Source organism: Cuculus canorus, chromosome 2 (genome assembly GCF_017976375.1).
Source record: "Cuculus canorus isolate bCucCan1 chromosome 2, bCucCan1.pri, whole genome shotgun sequence".
Lineage (NCBI taxonomy): Eukaryota > Metazoa > Chordata > Aves > Cuculiformes > Cuculidae > Cuculus > Cuculus canorus.
Genome location: NC_071402.1, coordinates 5581889 through 5600582, shown reverse-complemented (window position 1 = coordinate 5600582; position 18694 = coordinate 5581889). Strand labels below are relative to the sequence as shown.

Sequence of the window (18694 nt, the reverse complement as noted above, 5' to 3'; positions counted from 1 at the left end):
AAACCGTACGCCATACATAAAAAAATACACACAAAAACATCAGATATTTCAAACATACCACATATCTGGAATTAAGCTACAGAAAGGATACTATTTTACTATTAATTTTTTGATACTTTATACTAGGAGACAGCAAGATCTTACTCAGCCCACCAGATGACCTCTGAAGCACAGAGTAATCAGGAACAAACGTCCATGCCTTCAATTCCATTCTAGGAGAGTGCTTTGTTCCATTTTTAACCAAAAACCCAGCATATGCTTGTTTCTTTTATTTCTCTTTATTCCCCCGTATCTGGTATAGCTCTCTGGAATAGCATTTTGCTTTCTTACTCTTTCTTGATTCTGATAATGAACACTTATCTGCCCTACACGTCAAGAACAAAGAACCAAGTCTAAAGAAGAACCCTCTATGTCACACGTGCTGTACCCTTTTTAAACTCAGATGGTGACAAAATCCAGGAGGGATTAATTCCAGCAGAGAAAGTCTAACTGCATTTACCAAAGGAAACCAGTCTTTCATTCCACCTAGCGCACCATGAACTGCACTCATGATCCACAGTAACTTACATACGGACTGCAGCACTGTATTCTCTAGCCGACTTTGAAATGAAAATGTTTTAGCAAGATGCCCTCCAACCTTCTACGGGTTCATATTCCAGAAATTCTCTGTGTTCATATCCATGGCCTCAATTACAAGGTACTAAAAAAACAGGTTACCCATGACTTCAAAGCAGTGATACCGATTAATGTAGGATACCTCTCCTGAGAAATGATTTAACTAATGACCTAATCAACTAATGCACTCCACAGCACACAAACACTCCTTCTGTACAAGAAGATTTTGCTATGAAATTCACATGAAAAGGCAGTGTTCTGGATGACTTCGGTGTTCCACTGATTGCGTTGAGTTTATATCTAATATAACCGCAAACCAGACACTACCATTTTAAGTAGTCTCCTCCCTTTTACCCAGGAGAAAAAGGTACTATTTCAAAATCCTGAGTAAATCTTACCCTTATCAGCACAGCTACAAAGCACAATTAAGGACGGACACACACACACCTCCAACCTCCAATTGAAAAGAATAATCTTGTTATAACTCAGATTCGCAGTATCAGACAAACTCTTTAAGTTCCAAATGAAAACTCAGAAGAAGTTTCATCACACATCCTTGGTTTAGGAGCTGCAGAAAATAACACAACACTTATTTTCCTGTCAGCCCAACGTAGACTAGGCATTTATTTTTCCAATATTCTCCATGAGTCCTTGCCTTCCTGACAACCCTTCGCAGCACTCAAAACTGTTTTAAAGATGCCTTCCTTAAAAGAAAAAACAATGCACAAACTTTTTTCTACATGCAGAGCCCTCTTTAGAGCTTCAAGCATACATCATTTTTTTTTAGAACAGCCACTATAAAGTTCATGTGGAAACACCACAATATATCTGCTATCAAGCTTGAAATTGCCATTTGATTCAAGCGGGAAAGAGCAACTACCTTGGGATTAAGTACCGTTAGACTTCAGATATGCACTCGTAAAAGACATTTTGTGCACAGACATGAAGCAGTAAGGAGAAATAAAAGAATAGATACATAAGCAAATTCACCAATATAGAGTGAGGACAAAAGGCAGCAGGCTTGATAACAAACATCATATCCCAAACGTGCTCAACTAGGAATAAAAACGCACTGTGTTTTTATGACTCTAGATTATGATAGGTTATAATTCTAGAACTCAGGTTACAGACTGAACAGTGGACAGAATGCTGGGGAACAGAAGATATCATCAGTCTGAGCTCTACAGCACAACTTGAAACCACGACAAAAGTGAGTTCGAAAAGCTTAATACTTGGTTAAAGACCAAATGTATCAAACAATAAATAAAACACACTATTTTTATAAATTGGGGTTTTGGGGAGGTTTCTTTTTTTTTTATTGGAGCTGGTTGTTGGTCTTTCAGGGCAGCGTGTTGGGGTTTGTGTGTTCATTTCTAACCACCACTAACAGACGTGGCGTCCAAGAGAGCACAGGGATATTTCCAGCTCTGAAACAAGTCACTTGTGCCCCCAGGCAAGTGAAGCCCTCTGTCACCTTTCCCAGTAGTGCCTGAGAAGACTCCTTCCACTCATCCACATTCCCTTGCCCACTGTCCCTTTGATTCACCAGGAACACTATTTGTGGCTGCTGCTGATCTGTTCTTCTGACAGCTCTATCACATGCTATGATGAGTCCTTTTAAGCATTAACTATATCACACGCACATTTAACAACTGCATATATTTATATCGCAGTTACCTCCTCCTCTTGTCAAAATACAGCATTTAAATGTAAAAAAACTATACATCAACAGGTTTTGTTTTGACCTCAGATCCCCACATGACTAAGTACCATGACAATGCCAATAAGAAATGATATTCTGATTATATAAAAGCATGACTATATTGCAAGCCAGCCTCTTAAAACCGCCTGCTGTCACATCACAACATAAATGAAAGAAGAGAACTTACCTGCTTGCAAGGAAAGTCTTGAAATATCTGTAACAATAAAGAAATGCATTTAGAAACAGAAGAAAAAATAGCTCTAAAATCGCACCGTCCTAATCATTTTTCCGGCAGGCTGTACTTGTTTAATAAAGCACATTATCTAAAGCACTTTGCTAGCTGCTAGGCATGCCACATGCAAATCAACAGCATTTGCCTTGTCTCATCCTGTTCATTAACAAGATTACGTGTTGCCCACCTAAATGAAGGACAAAGATTACACTGCTGGGCACTGAGTGGAATTACTGCAGCAGAATACAGGTCACTACACACAAATTAAGCGTTAAATATGGATTTCACCAATATCACCTACACAATTTCAGAGCTGAAGTGTCACGGTTAGTCTTTGGGTGTGAAGCGTACATTACTGTCTGCCTTCTATATTCTTAAACCTTCAAAAAAAAAGGTAACCAAGCTTACAGATGGATAAGGATGAAACATAAGAAAGAATATTAAAAGAAAGGAGACTGATTTTTGTCACTGAGAAATAGGCGACAATGGTTGCTGAATATTTTTATACAGAATGCCAAGGCTGTCCTAGAGCTGCAGTAAACTTTACAAGAACCATGGTCTCGGAATCTAAAAAGATATTAAAAATTATACCCTAAAGAAAAATGGGCATAAATGTATATACATTAAATTTTCCTAAATTGGTAATTATATAAACTATAACTCATTACACTTATACATCTGCTGGTCACCTCAGTACATGATTGTAACTGGAGCTCTGCTCGGCACCTCAGGTCCAACACAGAAACGAGCACACAGAAAGAACTAGCATTACTCAGAGTCTGTAAGGATGCGGACTGGGGGGAAACATCAACGGCTTAAGGAAAACTGAAATAAATACAAGTTGGGGGGGAGGGGTGCGAGAAAGGGGAATAAGTATAACAAATGAGTAAGAAACTCAACTGAGCCTAAGAAAAAGATCTGCATGGTTATTTGGGTAAAAGGAGATAGCAATATTGAGTAATAAAACTTGCACTGGGTACAAAATCCACATGGAAACTGAACTTTACTCATGGGTGTAGCAACTGCAACAGAATCATAGATCATCAGGGCAGATGGCCACTACTTTGCTATCTATTAGATGAAATAACGAGGCTTAATAAATTTATTAGCCCAGCTCTCACAAACAGATTTTAAACATCATCCCTGCTTTCATTTATAATTGATGCTTGTGGCTGCAAAACATGGTAAGACTTGAACACCGAAGAGAATTACACCTGAAATTTAAACGCAGCCCACCCAAAACTGAACTGTGGTACTCTGAGGAGAATGAGACTGCAGAATAAATTTAACACAGAACTAAACTGAAAATATCAATAGGACACCCCAGCAGAGGAAACACTGCACACCTTCTTCTGGTGGAACATACAAATTTTAATAAGTTTTTAAGGTACATTTAAAAGATGCTCATCACGCTGTCCACTTCTGAGAAAAACAGCTTCTGTAATAAGAAATGCCCTGAGACAGGAGAAAGTCAGGAAGAAGCTGCATAAACTGCACGAAGAAAAAGCCTCAAGTCTCTTCCTGCAACAGCTTCTCCACAGAATCCAGATCAGCTCCTGTGGAACAGAGCTTTCTTCCGGCACAAAATTATGTTGCAGAGACGATTTACCAGGAAAGTTAAATAAATCCAGATAAATGTTGCATTTTTGTGTTTGTTTACAGATGTTTGATAGTGTTGAGGCTTGAGCTGTATTATTTACAGCATTTACTAAGTGTTTTTCAGAATAATGAGCTACCCTCATCATGTGGTGCCCAGTGACCTTCTTGATCATAGAATCACAGAATAGTTAGGGTTGGAAGGGACCTTAAAGATCATCCCGTTCCTACTCCCCTGCAATGGGCAGGGACACCTCCCACTAAATCAGGCTGCCCAAGGCCCCATCAAACCTGGCCTTGAACACCTCCAGGGATGGGGCATCCACAACCTCCATGGGCAACCTGTGCCAGTGCCTCGCCACCCTCATGGTGAAGAAATTCTTCCTTATGCCTAGTCTAACTCTGCCCCTCTCCAGTTTATACCTATTCCCCCTTATCCTATCACTACAGAACTTTGCGAACATGCCCTCTCCAGCTTTCCTGTAGGACCCCTTCAGGTACTGGAAGGTCGCTATAAGATCTCCTCGGAGCCTCCTCCAGGCCGAACAAACCCAACTGACTCAGCCTGTCCTCACAGCAGAGGTGTTCCAGCCCTCTGATCGTCTTTGTAGCCCTCCTCTGGACCCATTCCAACAATTCTATATCCTTCTGATGTTGAGGATTCCAGAACTGGATACAATACTCCAGATGAGGTTTCACAGGAGAGGAATAGAGGAGCAGAATCACCTCCCTCAACCTTCTGGCCATGCTTTTTTTGATGCAGCCCAGGATATGGTTGGCCTTCCGGGTTGCAAGTGCATATTGCTGGCTCAGGTCGAGCTTCTCATCGACCAGCACCTCCAAGTCCTTCTCTGCAGGGCTGCTCTCAATCACATCCTTCAGCCTGCATTGAAATTGGGGACTGCCCCAACCCAAGTATACGACCTTGTACTTGGCCTTGTTGAACCTCATGAGGCCCACTTCTCCAGCTTGTCCAGGTCCCTCTGGATGACATCCCGTCCTTGGCATCCGTGGCAACTGCACCATTCACCTTGGTGTCATCTGCAAACTTGCTGAGGGTGCACTTGGTCTCGCTGTCAATATCATTGACAGAGATAGTAAACAGCACTGGTCCCAGTATGGACCCCTGAGGGACACCACTTGTCACAGATGCTGACAACTCTAGCCTGCACCCTGTGGGCATGAACCATGATGAATCTTCACAGTGTTGTTCGTGCCCCGAGAGATGGCTGTAATGGATGCCCACTCACAATCATGAACTTAAATTTTTGTGTGGATAAATCATGAACTGACAATATATGCATATATACAGAGTTGATAAAAGTAGTAATTACCTGAGCATGATGTAAATGGTATGGAATAAGGGGTGGAATGTTGTGGTTGGAGCTAAATTAGAGTCAGTTTTGTGACTCTAACTCAGTCTTGCCTAAGTAACCTTGTTTTCGGAAAGCTAAATGCATGTTTTTCAGACAGTTTCTGTCTAGAAGTGATACCAAGTGGCACTGGTATGCAGAAAGGCCATTGCTTATATTTATCCCTACAGTAACCAAGGCCACCTTGGAGCTGGTGAAAAAGATTGCACCTGCAGGAAGGGGTGGACAGGACAGGTGACCTCAAATCGACCAACATTTCATTCCACAGACATCATACTGAGTATAAAACCCAGAGATCACCAGGGTCTCACTCTCTTCTACAATGGCCTATGTCCTGCAAGGACCCTGTCTGTCTGTCTGCCCCAATCCCAGATCTACGCGTTCCTGAACTCGGGTCGTGAGCCCAGCCCCTTCTCAGCCTCAGACTCTTTCCCTTGCGTGTGATCTCATATATTTGTATATATTTTATTACTTTCTAATTATTGTCATCATTACTATTATTAACATTTCATTAAACTGTAGCTTTATTTTCCAATCCACAAGTCTTTTTCCTCTTATTTTACTTTCGGGAGGGGGGGGGGGGGGGGCAGGATTGGGAATTCAACTGGATGGTTTTAGCTACTGAAATTAGCCAGGTCAGGGCCAAACCGTGACTGACGGTTTCTGTGCACTTGTTTATAGACTTGCAGAAACATTCCTGTTTTGCCCCTAGGCTGTACAGGACAAACAAGTGCAGCCTCCTGAGCACAAAAATCACTGCAAATAAAATTCCAGACCAGAAAATACTGCATTTTATTTTAATTTTTCCCTATTAATGAAATATAGTCTCCAAGTTCTGTTCATACTTTAAATTAAAGGAAAAATTAAGTTACTACAAAAAAATACAAATGGCATTAAAATTTTCTTCTAATTCCTGTAGGACAAATTTTATCTCAGCATTTATTACTCTGGAAATAATAATGGTTAAGTATGCCTACAGAACAGATTTCAAGAAAATAACGGTAAACAGAACCACCAGAGAAATGCCTTATCATATACACACAGAAAGGCAGAAAACATCAATTTACATTCCAGGAACTTAGCCATGCAATTTCAAACACCTCAAGGGAGAGCTCTGCAGTGAGGCCACGCGCATATTTTTAACTTAAGAAAATCCTGACAGTTCTAGTGTTTGTCCTCAACACCTGAGCTGTTGCAATCTCTCCCTGCACAGGCACCGGCATTCACAGCGATCCCATCACTGCACTGGGACCTGACCAAACAGAGAACCTACAAGACCAGCATTGTTACTGTCTTAGACTCACAGAATCAGAGAATCATTTGGTTGGAAAAGACCTTTGAGACCATCAAGTCCAAACGTACCTGCCCACTACTAAACCATACCCTTGAGCACTCATCTCCCTGTCTTTTAAATACCTCCAGGGATGGCAATTCAACATGCCTGGGCAGCCTCTTTCAGTGCCCGAGAACACTTTCAGTGAAGAAGTTCTTCCTGATGTCTACTTTGAACCTTCCCTGTTGTAACTTCAGGCCATTGCCTCTCATCTTATTGCCTGTCACTTGGGAGAAGAGATCAACGCCTACCTTGCTACAAGCTCCTTCCAGGGATTTGTAGACAGTGATAAGGTCTCCCCTCAGCCTCCTTTTCTCCAGGCTAAACAAACCCAGTTCCCTCAGCCACCTCTAGTAACACTTGTGCTCCAGCCCCTTCATCAGCTTCACTGCCCTTCTCTGGACACACTCCAGTACCTCAATATCCTTCTTTTAGTGAGGGGCCCAAAATTGAACATGGTATATGAGGCATGGTCTCAACAGTGCCGAGTTCAGGGGCACAGTCACTTCCCTGGTCCTGCTGGCCATGCCATTTCTGATACAAGCCAGGACACTACTGGCCTTCTTGACCACCTGGACACACTGCTGGCTCATGTTCAGCTGCTGTCAACCAACACAACCAACACCCCCAGGTCCCTTTCTGCCAGGCAGCTTTCGAGCCACTCTTCACCAAGCCTGTAGTGCTGCATGGGGTTTTTCTGTCCCAAATGCAGGATCCAGCTCTTGGCCTTGTTGAACCTCATCCCGTTATTCACATCCCATCAATCCAGCCTGTTCTGACCCCTCTGCAGAGCCTCCTTACCTTGGCAGATTGACTCTTCCACCCAGCTTAGTGTCACCTGCAAACTTACCGAGGGTGCACTCAATCCCTTCATCCAGATCATCTATAAAGTTATTGGACAGAACTAGACCCAACACTGAGAGCCCCAGGGAGCACCACTTACGGCCAGTCTCCAACCGGATTGAGCTCCATTTACCACCACTACATTTATTTAAGCCAAACATTGCAATGATTTCAAATCAGTTCTGTAAATGCATTAACTGAAGAGATGCTACACCTCTGAGACAAGTATACTGAATGGCTTCCTGCAAGTACACAGTCTTATAATACAATTTAGTGGAAGAGAGACTGTTTTCTACAGTTAATTGACACATACTAGATTTAAAAACAAACGGGACAAAAGAAATTAAAGCTTGAAGGTCATATCGGTCTATTCAAAATTGTATAAATGCACTTAGCAAATTATTTGTATCGTATTTTTCAAAGATTTCCATTAAGCACAAGGTCCTCTACCAGCTGATGCATCTTAATCCTGGCAAACACCAGCTGCTACAGAAATATCAATGCATAATAGCGGAAACAGAGCTAACATTTTCAACTTTATAAAGATAAAAGTAATAATTCCACTTTGTGTATGCATTTGTGTACCCAGAGACCACAACAGAACGTGTTTCTATCAGCTGCAGTCACACCAGGAACTCTGATGAAGTTCCTTACCCTTGGGTTAACCCCGTCTCCCCAGTGCTCTCTCATCTTTTCTAGCTTAAAACTTCTTAGCTTTATTTTCTAAATATGGCTTTCATTTAAGATCTGACTGAAAAAAGATTAGTGGATTCTGGCAATGTTTTAAAAACTTCATTCACTGAGAAGTAAACTGAGACACTCGTTTAGGTAGCTACTCATTTCAGCTCTCATTTACAAACTGCTCTTTACAGTGCAAAATCTTTCCCTTTTTGAAGCACATTATAGCATTCAGATCTCTGGAGCACAGGAAGTCATTCAATGCTGAGGTTTGAAGAGGAAAACCAAAAGCTCTGCTCCTAATCTGGTTTGTGACTGTAAGGAGAGACTTGAGAGCCTTTCAGGGAGCCATCCTGTTGGTAAGGATCCCCTCACGTGACAGAGGTCTGGACAGACTGTTCTCCTATAACTCATCTCCTGAATGCATGCAAATGCTGTCACACAAACCGCATTTACAGCTGTACAACATGAACCAACCTTGTGTTTCCCATCTGCTCCAAAGTAGTTCTTCAAAGTGAAATTAAAAATTACTCGGAATTCACATACTCCTACTGATACTTCTGATGGATCAGTCATGTTCTGCATTTACATTCTTAGATGTCTTACAGGGCTACTGGGTAGGGAACAAAGTGCCAGTTTGAACAGGTAGTAAGGGAAATATTTTTCAGACCGTATCCTTTATTAACTTTTCCATATTTTAGTATAGGTTAACCTGTCCTCGAGGAAAACTGGTTTTATCCCAAACAGATATTGGGAGGTTGGAACAGACGGCCTCAAGAGGTCCACTCTGCCCAAGGTTTTGGCAACACCATATACAGATGACAATAACAGAATGGAAAGAAGCTGTAGTGCCATTAGAGGTGCTATGAAATAAAAAAGTTCCTCAGCCAAAAAAAATCTTGCAAAGTAAACCAATTGCCTACATTGGATTCATCGAGGAACAAAAAAAAAAAAAAAAAAAAAAGGCTGTATTTTAAAGAAAGAATAGTCCTATTACTTATATATCCACTGAGGTGGGTTTGGGCAGTACAATCATGAAATAGGATTTGTGGGTGCCATTACAAATAGCTTCTTCTGTGATTTATGGATGCCTTGACTCACGGATACCTCTAACACTGTATTTGTTTTTCACAAAACTATGCGTTTCTCATCGTAAAGTTTCCTCAAATGTTTTCTTGGAAATGGAGCCACAATTTAACATCTTCTTTCCAACAGTAACATCTAATAATTGAAAACAAGAATATTTTATGAGCATCATGTTCCTACCTCAAGGTAAAATGAGAATAAGGCTCCATGGACAAGCACAGAGGCTCAGACTCTCACCCCATCTGCAGCACTGATCTCTGTCCAGAGCTGTGGGAAGCAGCAGACCACAAGAAATTTAATCCTGTTCCTCTGCAGCAGGAGCTGCCTGACTCTAACCTAACAGTATTCCTTGAAACGAATTCAGATACTCAGTTCATGAACTGATCTCTCATTCCAGTGAAGAGTAAAGGCCCGCAGCACACGAGGAACCAAAGACCACAGTCTCCAGGAAGCCGAGTAGCACATGTCATCGGACAACAATCCTTCCAACTGAACGAGGAATATCACAGAGTCAATGTAAATGCAGTTTTCCTGTTTTACCTCCTGGTATCAAAATCATTTAGGAATACAGATCTGTAAACACCTTTTAGCCTTCACCTGACTGATGCTGAAGGATGTTGTCTTGGAGGCTGGGTTCAACAACCTGGAACTCTCCCTTCCTATTATTCTCTCTCTATCTCACAGATACTAAAGCAGGAGGAGGTCAGTATGTGGTAGGTGAAAGGCACAGACAAGTGAGGCTGCCAAGGACAACTCGAATTGGGAAAGAATCTTTTATAAATTGTCAGTCAGAAGAATTGTTGCATCTTAAGGAGGGGAACTGCTAATGAAACTGGTATTATTCTCTGGTGGACTAAAAACACAGCTGGATCCCCCTCTGATCCTTAATGAAATTGAGATCTCATCATCTATGTCATAATATTTTTCTTTTTTTAAAGACCAAATAATTAAAGAGGAAACACAAGTCACCTTCCAGAAAAACTGCTCTGTAAAGTCACTGCTGCTAAGAAACTCAAGATTTATCTATGATCATCTATCAAGCAAAGACCTTAGAGATACAATTAATTCATTTAGGCACACACCTGCTTGGAAAACCTGTTAAAAAGTTTTACAATACGAGTGAAAGATTACTTAAACCACCAATAAGATTGTTTCACATATGTATTTCTAACCTAAATCTAACCTACTTCCGATTTTGAAGTCTGCAGAGCTGAATGTTAACAGCTCTTCATTATATCATTTCCTATTAAGGCAACTTTAGGGAAATTTTCAAAAGCGACTCAATCCAATCTTTTCTTATATTAGCTACGTAGAAAGAAAAACACAAGTGGCTCACTATAAAGGCCCATTTTTCTAAACCTTTGATCATTCTTACAAGTCTTTGAATCCTCAAACTATTTTTGCTTTCAGTAGGTTCCCCAATTTGTTTACACCAATACCTGACACAGCATTCATCAGGCGATCACAACAGCACTAAAAATATCATTTGCTCACTTAGACAGAGATTTTTCCCCTACTGACATATTTATTGCATTTGCCTTCAGCACAGTAGCAGCTCAGTCTCCAGCATTAACTGCAAATTTTATCTGTTACCATGGGGAGAGGTGGAGTGGGGCAAGTATACTGCAGACCCCTCCATCCATAAAATATGCCAGCTTTTTTTCGTGTTTTGATGAGATCAGAAGAAATTCAGGGTACAAAACCACTCTTCTTTTGTTTACAAACCTACTTCATATGAGATCCATGTTGCACTGTAGTCCTTTACTATAGAATCATAGAATGGTTTGGGTTGGAAGGGATATTAAAGATCATCCAGGTCCAACTCCCTCTCCTGCCATAAGCAGGGACACCTCCCACTAGAGCAGGTTGTTCAAAGCCTCATCCAACCTGGCCTTTAACACCTCCAGGGATAGAGCATCCACAACTTCTCATGCCCTGCCACCCTCACAGGAAAAAATTTCTTCCTAATATCTCACCTAAATCTCCCCTCCTCCAGCTTAAAACTATTCCCTCTCATCCTATCCCTGCACTCCCTGATAAAGAGCCCCTTCTCAGCTTTACTGTAGCCCCCCTTAAAGTACTGAAAGGCTGCTCTAAGGTTTCCCTAGAGTCTTCTCTCTAGGCTGAGCAACTTCAACTCTCTCAGCCTATCCTCATATAAGAGGTGCTCCAGCCCCTGGAACATCTTCCTGGCCTTCTCTGGATTTGCTCTAACAGATCCATGTCCTTCCTGTGCTGAGAGCCCCAGAACTGAACACATAGCAAAGCAGAGGGGCAGCATCGCCTCCCTCGACCTGCTGGTTACACATCTTTTGATGCAGCCTAGGATACAACTGGCAATCTTTGTTAAAATCCTTGTTTAAATTTACCTTTGTTTAAATCTTTGCTTCAACTGCAAATATCAGCAGTGATGATTTAATGCTTTTATTTTTGTCTGTTGAAAAGCTGAACTAGCAAACAGCCAAGAACAAATTGCTGTGAGACCTCCTTGGGAAACACTTGCAGCCCATGTTGCACTTTTGAGAAGTTTGGTTTAACCAGTTACTAGTTTTAATGCACGCTGCTGTTTCTGAAACACAAAAGCAACACAGAATTAAGGCAAAGAAAAATCAGAGGATCAACTGAAGTACTGCACAGAGCACCACGGGTTTTTCAAATTATGTTTGGTTCACAAAAGAAGTACTAGGCACATTCACAGTGTGAGCACTGTTGTATCAGATATACCTCGAACAGCTTTAAACACACATGAGCATAACTTTATTACAGCAGCACAAGGGGCAGTGTCAGCTAACTTGTCTTATACCTCAAGAACAAGAACTGTTTATATTCATTTCCATAACTGACAACACATTGATAAATCAGTGACAAATTAACATTGGGTTCTTCTCACTGCCCCCATCTTCTGTTTATACTTGCCTTCTGCCTCCCACATCATTTCGCATGTCCACAAAACTATCCATCCACCAGGAGCCAAATTTTAGACCAGACATACTGAACAATAGAGGTTAAATGAATTCTGGCTAAATTCAAGGAAGCTGAGCAGAGCAAAAGAAATGACTCAATAATTACATGGGACAGGTGGAATCACTCTTATTACACAATGAGTTATAGAACACGCAGTGTCTGAGCAACTCAGATAAAGAATTCATTCCCAATATCTACAAAAGTACTAAATACATCTTTTAGCCTATGGGGAAGAGAAGTATGGATAGGGAAGAGACTGGTAGAAGGTCCCAAAGAATTGGTTTATCAACATCACAAAAGATGTAAGTGAAAACATCAAGTGTGTAGATCACATTAAGCTTTCACGGGTAGGCAAAAGCCATGCCAATGGGAAAAATACCCAGAAAAACGTCACAAAATGAAGCAAGATGCTAAAAGACAGCAGATACACTTCAACATAGTTGTGATGTAATGTATCTAGGGGAAAAGTATTCTGAGCAATACCTCCTTAACCAGTTAACACTTGCACTTTCTCCGGTTCCAGCTGTGGGAGGAAGGCTGAGTCACTGTTTTCTCTGAAATCACCAGTTCAAAGAGCAGCAGCTGACCAAGGAAAGGCAATAAAACATTGTGTATCATTAGAAAGGGTACCGAAAACAAAGTATTTCAACATGTTACTGTAGAAAACAATACAGCATCCGCACCATGGAGCAGCTGCCATGTAAGGCCATTCTACACAATCACAGAATGAGTGTGTCAGAAAGGACCTTAAAGATCATCTAGTTTCAACCCCTGCAATAAACAGTGACGTCTTCCACTGCATCAGGTTGCTCAAAGCCTCTTCCAATCTGGCTTTGAACACCTCCAGGGATGGGGTATCCACAACTTCTCTGGGCAACCTGTGCCAGTGCCTCACCACCCGCACAGGAAAAAATTTCTTCCTAATACCTAATCTAAATCTCCCTCTTTTCAGTTTAAAAACCATTACCCCTCAGTCCTGTCACTACACTCCCCTACACTGAGGGCTTGTCCTCAGCCTTCCTATAGGCCCCCTTTAAACACTGAAGGCTGCTAAAAATATCAGACCCTCAGGTGGCAGAAGAGGAGGGTCCCAATGAACATGACCACCAGTTACAAGCAGATTGGGACTGCAGGGGGATTAGCTTCACAGCTAGCACTGACCTTCACAAAATTCCTGCAGGAGAAAGGTTTGGAGGCAGGTACCCTCAGGACATTCAGCAGTCAGATTCACAGCAGGGTGACAAAGAAAGATGAGAAGGACTACACAGGGAGGTACCAGCTGGCAGCCCTGATTCAATGGGGATGCCAAGGAAATACAGGACTAGACATGAAAACTCTGTTTAAACAAAGGCTTCTGCCGCCAGCCAGGCAGGCTGCTGGGCTGAACCGTCACCTCCTCTGTTCTTAAACCCCTCATTGTGAAGATTTAGGGCAGGCACAAGCTTTAGATATGACCTGTAGGCATACCCACTCAATCAGGTTGATGGAAGTGATTCTGCCCCCCTATTCCTCTCTTATGAGACCTCATCTGGAATACTGTGTCCAGTTCCGGAATCCTCAACGTAAGAAGGATATGGAATTGTTGGAATAGGTCCAGAAGAGGGCTACAAAGACGATCGGAGGGCTGGAGCAACTTCCCTGCGAGGACAGGCTGAGAGTTGGGCCTGTTCAGCGTGGAAAAGAGAAGGCTCAGAGGAGATCTTACAGCGACGTTCCAGTACCTGAAGGGGGCCTACAGCAAAGCTGGAGAGGGGCTATTCATAAAGGCTTGTGGGGATAGGACCAGGGGTAATGGGTATAAACTGGCGAGGGGCAGATTTAGACTGGATATTAGGAAGAATTTCTTCACCATGAGAGTGGTGAGACACTGGAACACGTTGCCCAGGGAGGTTGTGGATGCTCCATCCCTGTAAGTGTTCAAGGCCAGGTTGGATGGGGCCTTGGGCAGCCTCATTTAGTGGGATGTCCCTGCCTAAGGCAGGGCAGGTGGAATTAGATGACCTTTAAGGTCCCTTCCAACCCTAACTATACTATGACACTATGATACTATGAATCAGAAGTGCTCTTTTAAGAATATGTCAGCTACATTATGGGAATGTTCTGATCCTTTAACGGCTTACAGCAAAAGGAGATCGTGTTGAACTCTGAACAAGCCCAGGAAACTTCAAAACACTTAAGATGTTTAAGGAGGGACATCTGTGCGCGGGCAGCGGTTCAGATCTATCAGGAATACCTCCACTGTGACCTGTGATCATATAATCCCGATAGAAATACTGTGACATTTTACAAACCTAACACTTCAAGCCCTCAGGCGAGCTTAAGAAAAGCTGCAGGCATACACTCTGTACCTGTCTAGCCACCCCCTCATTTGTATTACAGAGCACTTGTTCTTAAAAGCAATCAGTTTAGTGGATTTCTCTTTCAAAATCACTGTCTTGACACCACTTGTTATCACTGAATTTCCCTTGTCATCTCCCATGCTGGGCTCGCGACAGGCGGTGTACCACCATAAGCCACCTACAGTTTCAAAAGGTGACAGGATTTTACAGTTCCTAACTCAAATACAAACTAGCACCGCACGCCAGGAACACTAGTTTGCACTCCAGGTATGACGGGCACTCAGTAAGAGTGAGTGGATGTTTCAGAGTGTAAAATGTGTTTTCCCAGGCACATAAATGCCCAGGGAAGTGGTTGAGCCGCCATCCCTGGAGGTATTTAAAAGACAGGAAGATGAGGTGATGATCACAAAGGTCTTTATCAATTTTCTCGGTTTAGCCCTGACCCAGCCAGTTTCAGCAGCTAAAACCGAGCAGCTGGGCTCCCAGTTCCCTTCCACCCACCCCCAGGGAAAGGGAAAAGACTTGTGGGTTGTAAACTAAAATGACAGCTTTAATGAAATAATAATAAGGAAAATAAAATTAAAATAATAATATATATACAAATACACGAAACTGCACCCCCACCCCTTGATGACCATATGTCACCACAAATGCTGCAGAGCAGATATAGAATCATAGAATAGTTAGGGTTGGAAGGAACCTTAAAGATCATCTAGTCCTAACTCCTCTGCCATGGGCAGGGACATCCCACTAAATCAGGCTGCCCAAGGTCTCATCCAACCTGGCCTTGAAACCTGGACATGAGGGAAAGGGTCTGAGGTTGAGAAGGACCTGGGCTCAGGAACTGGATTGAGGAATGCACAGATCCGGGATCAGGGGCAAACAGACACAAAACGTCCTCGCAGGACCCTGGCCAACAAAGAAGAGAGTGAGCTCCTCATGATATTTCAGTTTTATACAGACAATGATGTCTATGGGATGGAATGCTCTCCTCTCCTGTCCACCTTTCCCTGCAGGTGTGACCCTTTTTCACCTCTTTCACTTACAGCACCCCACCAGCTCAAGGGTGGCCTTAGTTTCTACAGGAGAAAGTATAAACATTGTCCTCTCTGCACACCCGTGCCCCGTGTTATCACCACTAGACAGAAACTGTCTGTAAAACATGCAGTTAACTTTCAGAAAACAAAGTTACTTAGATGAGACTGAGCTGAAGTTAGAAAACCAATTCTACTTTAGCTCAAACCACAATATTATGCAAGCCAATCAATTCTATGAACATCAAGGACCCAACCAAGAACAGGAGAGAATCACAAGAAAGTACTTCAGGCAAAATAACTTTAAAAAGCTACAGATCCCAGAACACAACAGAAGAGAAAACAGCTTTCTTGAGTGGGTTTTTTTGTTTGATTTTTTTAAGGGGGAGGGGGTGGGGGGGTGAGGTTTTTGTTTCTCTTTTGTTTAAAAAGGATAACTAGTTAAGCAGATTTAGACTATTAGACTAACAACGTAATACAAACCATTCCAAGTTTCATTTTGGAATACTAACCCAGCATTCTGCAAGTTTTTGGGGGTTCTTTTTTTTTTAAGAAGAAAAATTCTTAGAAAGTTGGGAGTGTCATTTCCCTTCATGTTCCACCACTGTTAAAATTATGCTGTTTCCATGGTTATGGCCCACACATGGATCCCATTATCACAGCCATTTCTTCGGAAGCTAGAATTCTAAGTTGGAAGTTTTTTTCATTTGAAGGTACAGAACATCCAAGACAAGTGAAAGAAAGTTGACGCTCATCAATGCAGCCAGCAGGGAGGGAGGGATGGAGAAGGACAAAATTTAAAGGCCAGCTTTCCAGTAAAGAACACACACAAAGTAGTTTGTCAAAAGGTTGGATGAGGCTTTGAGCAACTTGATCCAGAAAAAGGTGTCCCTGCCCATGGCAGGGAGTAGGAACTGGATGATCTATAAGGTCCCTTCCAACCCAAACCATTCTAGAATTCTACAACAGTTGTAACAGGAGATTGTCACTTTTGCATAGACATTGTACTTATCTAAAGAAAAAAGCTGTTTCTAGCTAACATTCAGTGTGCATGAACAGACTGACTAACTTAGTGCCTAAAAAAAATAATTTTATTGCTCTCAGTGCAATTCCTGCAAAGTACTCAAAGTGAGCTCAACAGCAGCTGTAGAAGTTTTTTCTATCCAGAAATCTGCCCCAATAAACAAGATGAAACCTATTTTTAACAAGAATATTGGTGCTTTTGTAGTCTAACAGGGATGCCACGGACGGAAAAAATTTTGCTGCAGGTAGAGTTTGTTCTCAAAGCACAGCACAACTTCCCTTTACAACAAAGGGGCACTTCCATATATGTATGGCTCAGGATGTTTGCAGCGAGAGCTACAAAAAGTCTGAAATCAGTTCTCCACTGAGACATAGAATCATAGAATGTTTTCTGTTGGAAGGGTCCTTAAAGATCACCCAGTTCTAACCCCCTGCCATGGGCAGGGCCACCTCCCACTACACCAGGCTGCTCAAGGCCCCATCCAACCTGGCTTTGAACACTTCCAGGGAGGGGGTATCCACACCTTCCCTGGGCAACCCGCGCCAGCGCATCAGCACCGACACAGGAAAAGATTTCTTCCTAATGTCATTTTCCTAATGCAAAAATGTCTTTCCTAATGGAAAGATTAATCTAAATCTTCCGCCTTCCAATTCAAAGTCATTCCCCCTCGTCCTATCACTCTGTGCCCTTGGAAAAAGTCCCTCTCCAGCTTGCCTGTAGCCCCTTCAGGTACTAGAAGGCCACTATAAGGTCTCCCCAGAGTCTTCTCTTCTGCAGGCTGAACAACCCCAACTCTCTCAGCCTGTCCTCATAGCAGAGGTGCTCCAGCCCTCTGATCATCTTTGTAGCCGCCCTCTGCACCCATTCCAACAGTTCCATCTCCTTCTTATGTTCGGTTCAGAACTGGACACAGGACTCCAGATGGGGTCTCACGAGAGAGGAATAGAGAGTCACTACCAGTTTGTATCTTAATGATACAGGAAATAACTGAGAACTGAGGACAGCATGCTTGGTGCGCTAGACAAGTTTCCAATAAATTTACCACCAAATTACAGAGATAACTCCTTTAATGTAATAATCTTGTTTTAGCAAGTCCACAGATTCTTACCAGGGACATGGATTATAACACTTCCGACTACTGTAGTGACTGGAGGCACAACATGCTGGAAAGTGTAACTTTTTTTTTTAAGAAGTAGTCAAAAAAGCTTTTAAAAACTTCGGTCACAAAGGAACATTGTCTCACAAACCATCTAGATCGAAGAAATTATTTGTCAAAGAACAGAGCACACACAGGGCAGTGAGAATCAGCAAGAAAATAAGAACAAACATTATTATGTCTATCTTTACACAAGCATATGTAATTATTTTTAAGCCAAAAAGACACAGAGCCTACCTCAGGGTCTGAAAGAGGAATTCAGGGGCAACAGAAATAAAGACAACAGAAATAAAGACAACAAAGCAGGAAAGGGCAGAGGAGTCATTACAGAGCTATATATTATGTATTCATCTAAACTGACATAATTAATTTTTCTTGCTTTGTTTCATAGAATCATACAATGGTTTGGGTTGGAAGGGACCATGAAGGTCATCCAGTCCAACCCCCTGCAGTGAGCAGTGACATCTTCAACCAGATCAGGTTGCCCAGAGCCGCATCCAACCTGACCTTGAATGTTTCCAGAGATGGGGTATCTACCATCTCTCTCTGGGTGATCTCTCACAATAGCAGTATTTGTGTTGGTTCAGTCCCATCCAAGGCTGATGCACCAGCAGAAACAGAGAAAAACTTTCCCCTAGCTTCTCCTCTCCCCTTTTATACAGTTTTACTGATGGAAAAGAAATGGAGGATGAATTAAGACAGCAAAAAAAGATGACAAG

At 42.2% G+C, this 18694-nt stretch overlaps 1 protein-coding gene across 3 annotated transcripts in view; it reads right to left on the bottom strand.

Moving 5' to 3' along the window:
* PTK2 (protein tyrosine kinase 2) overlaps positions 1-18694 on the bottom strand; it is a 226772-nt gene that overhangs the window by 175972 nt on the left and 32106 nt on the right. For 2 of the 3 annotated variants that reach the window (XM_054059952.1, XM_054059953.1), the window contains exon 3: positions 2505-2531. The exons of the other annotated variant lie outside the window; for it this stretch is intronic. The gene's annotated coding sequence lies outside the window, so the exon portion shown is untranslated. The remainder of the gene's footprint in view (positions 1-2504; positions 2532-18694) is intronic. 3 annotated transcript variants of the gene reach the window in all.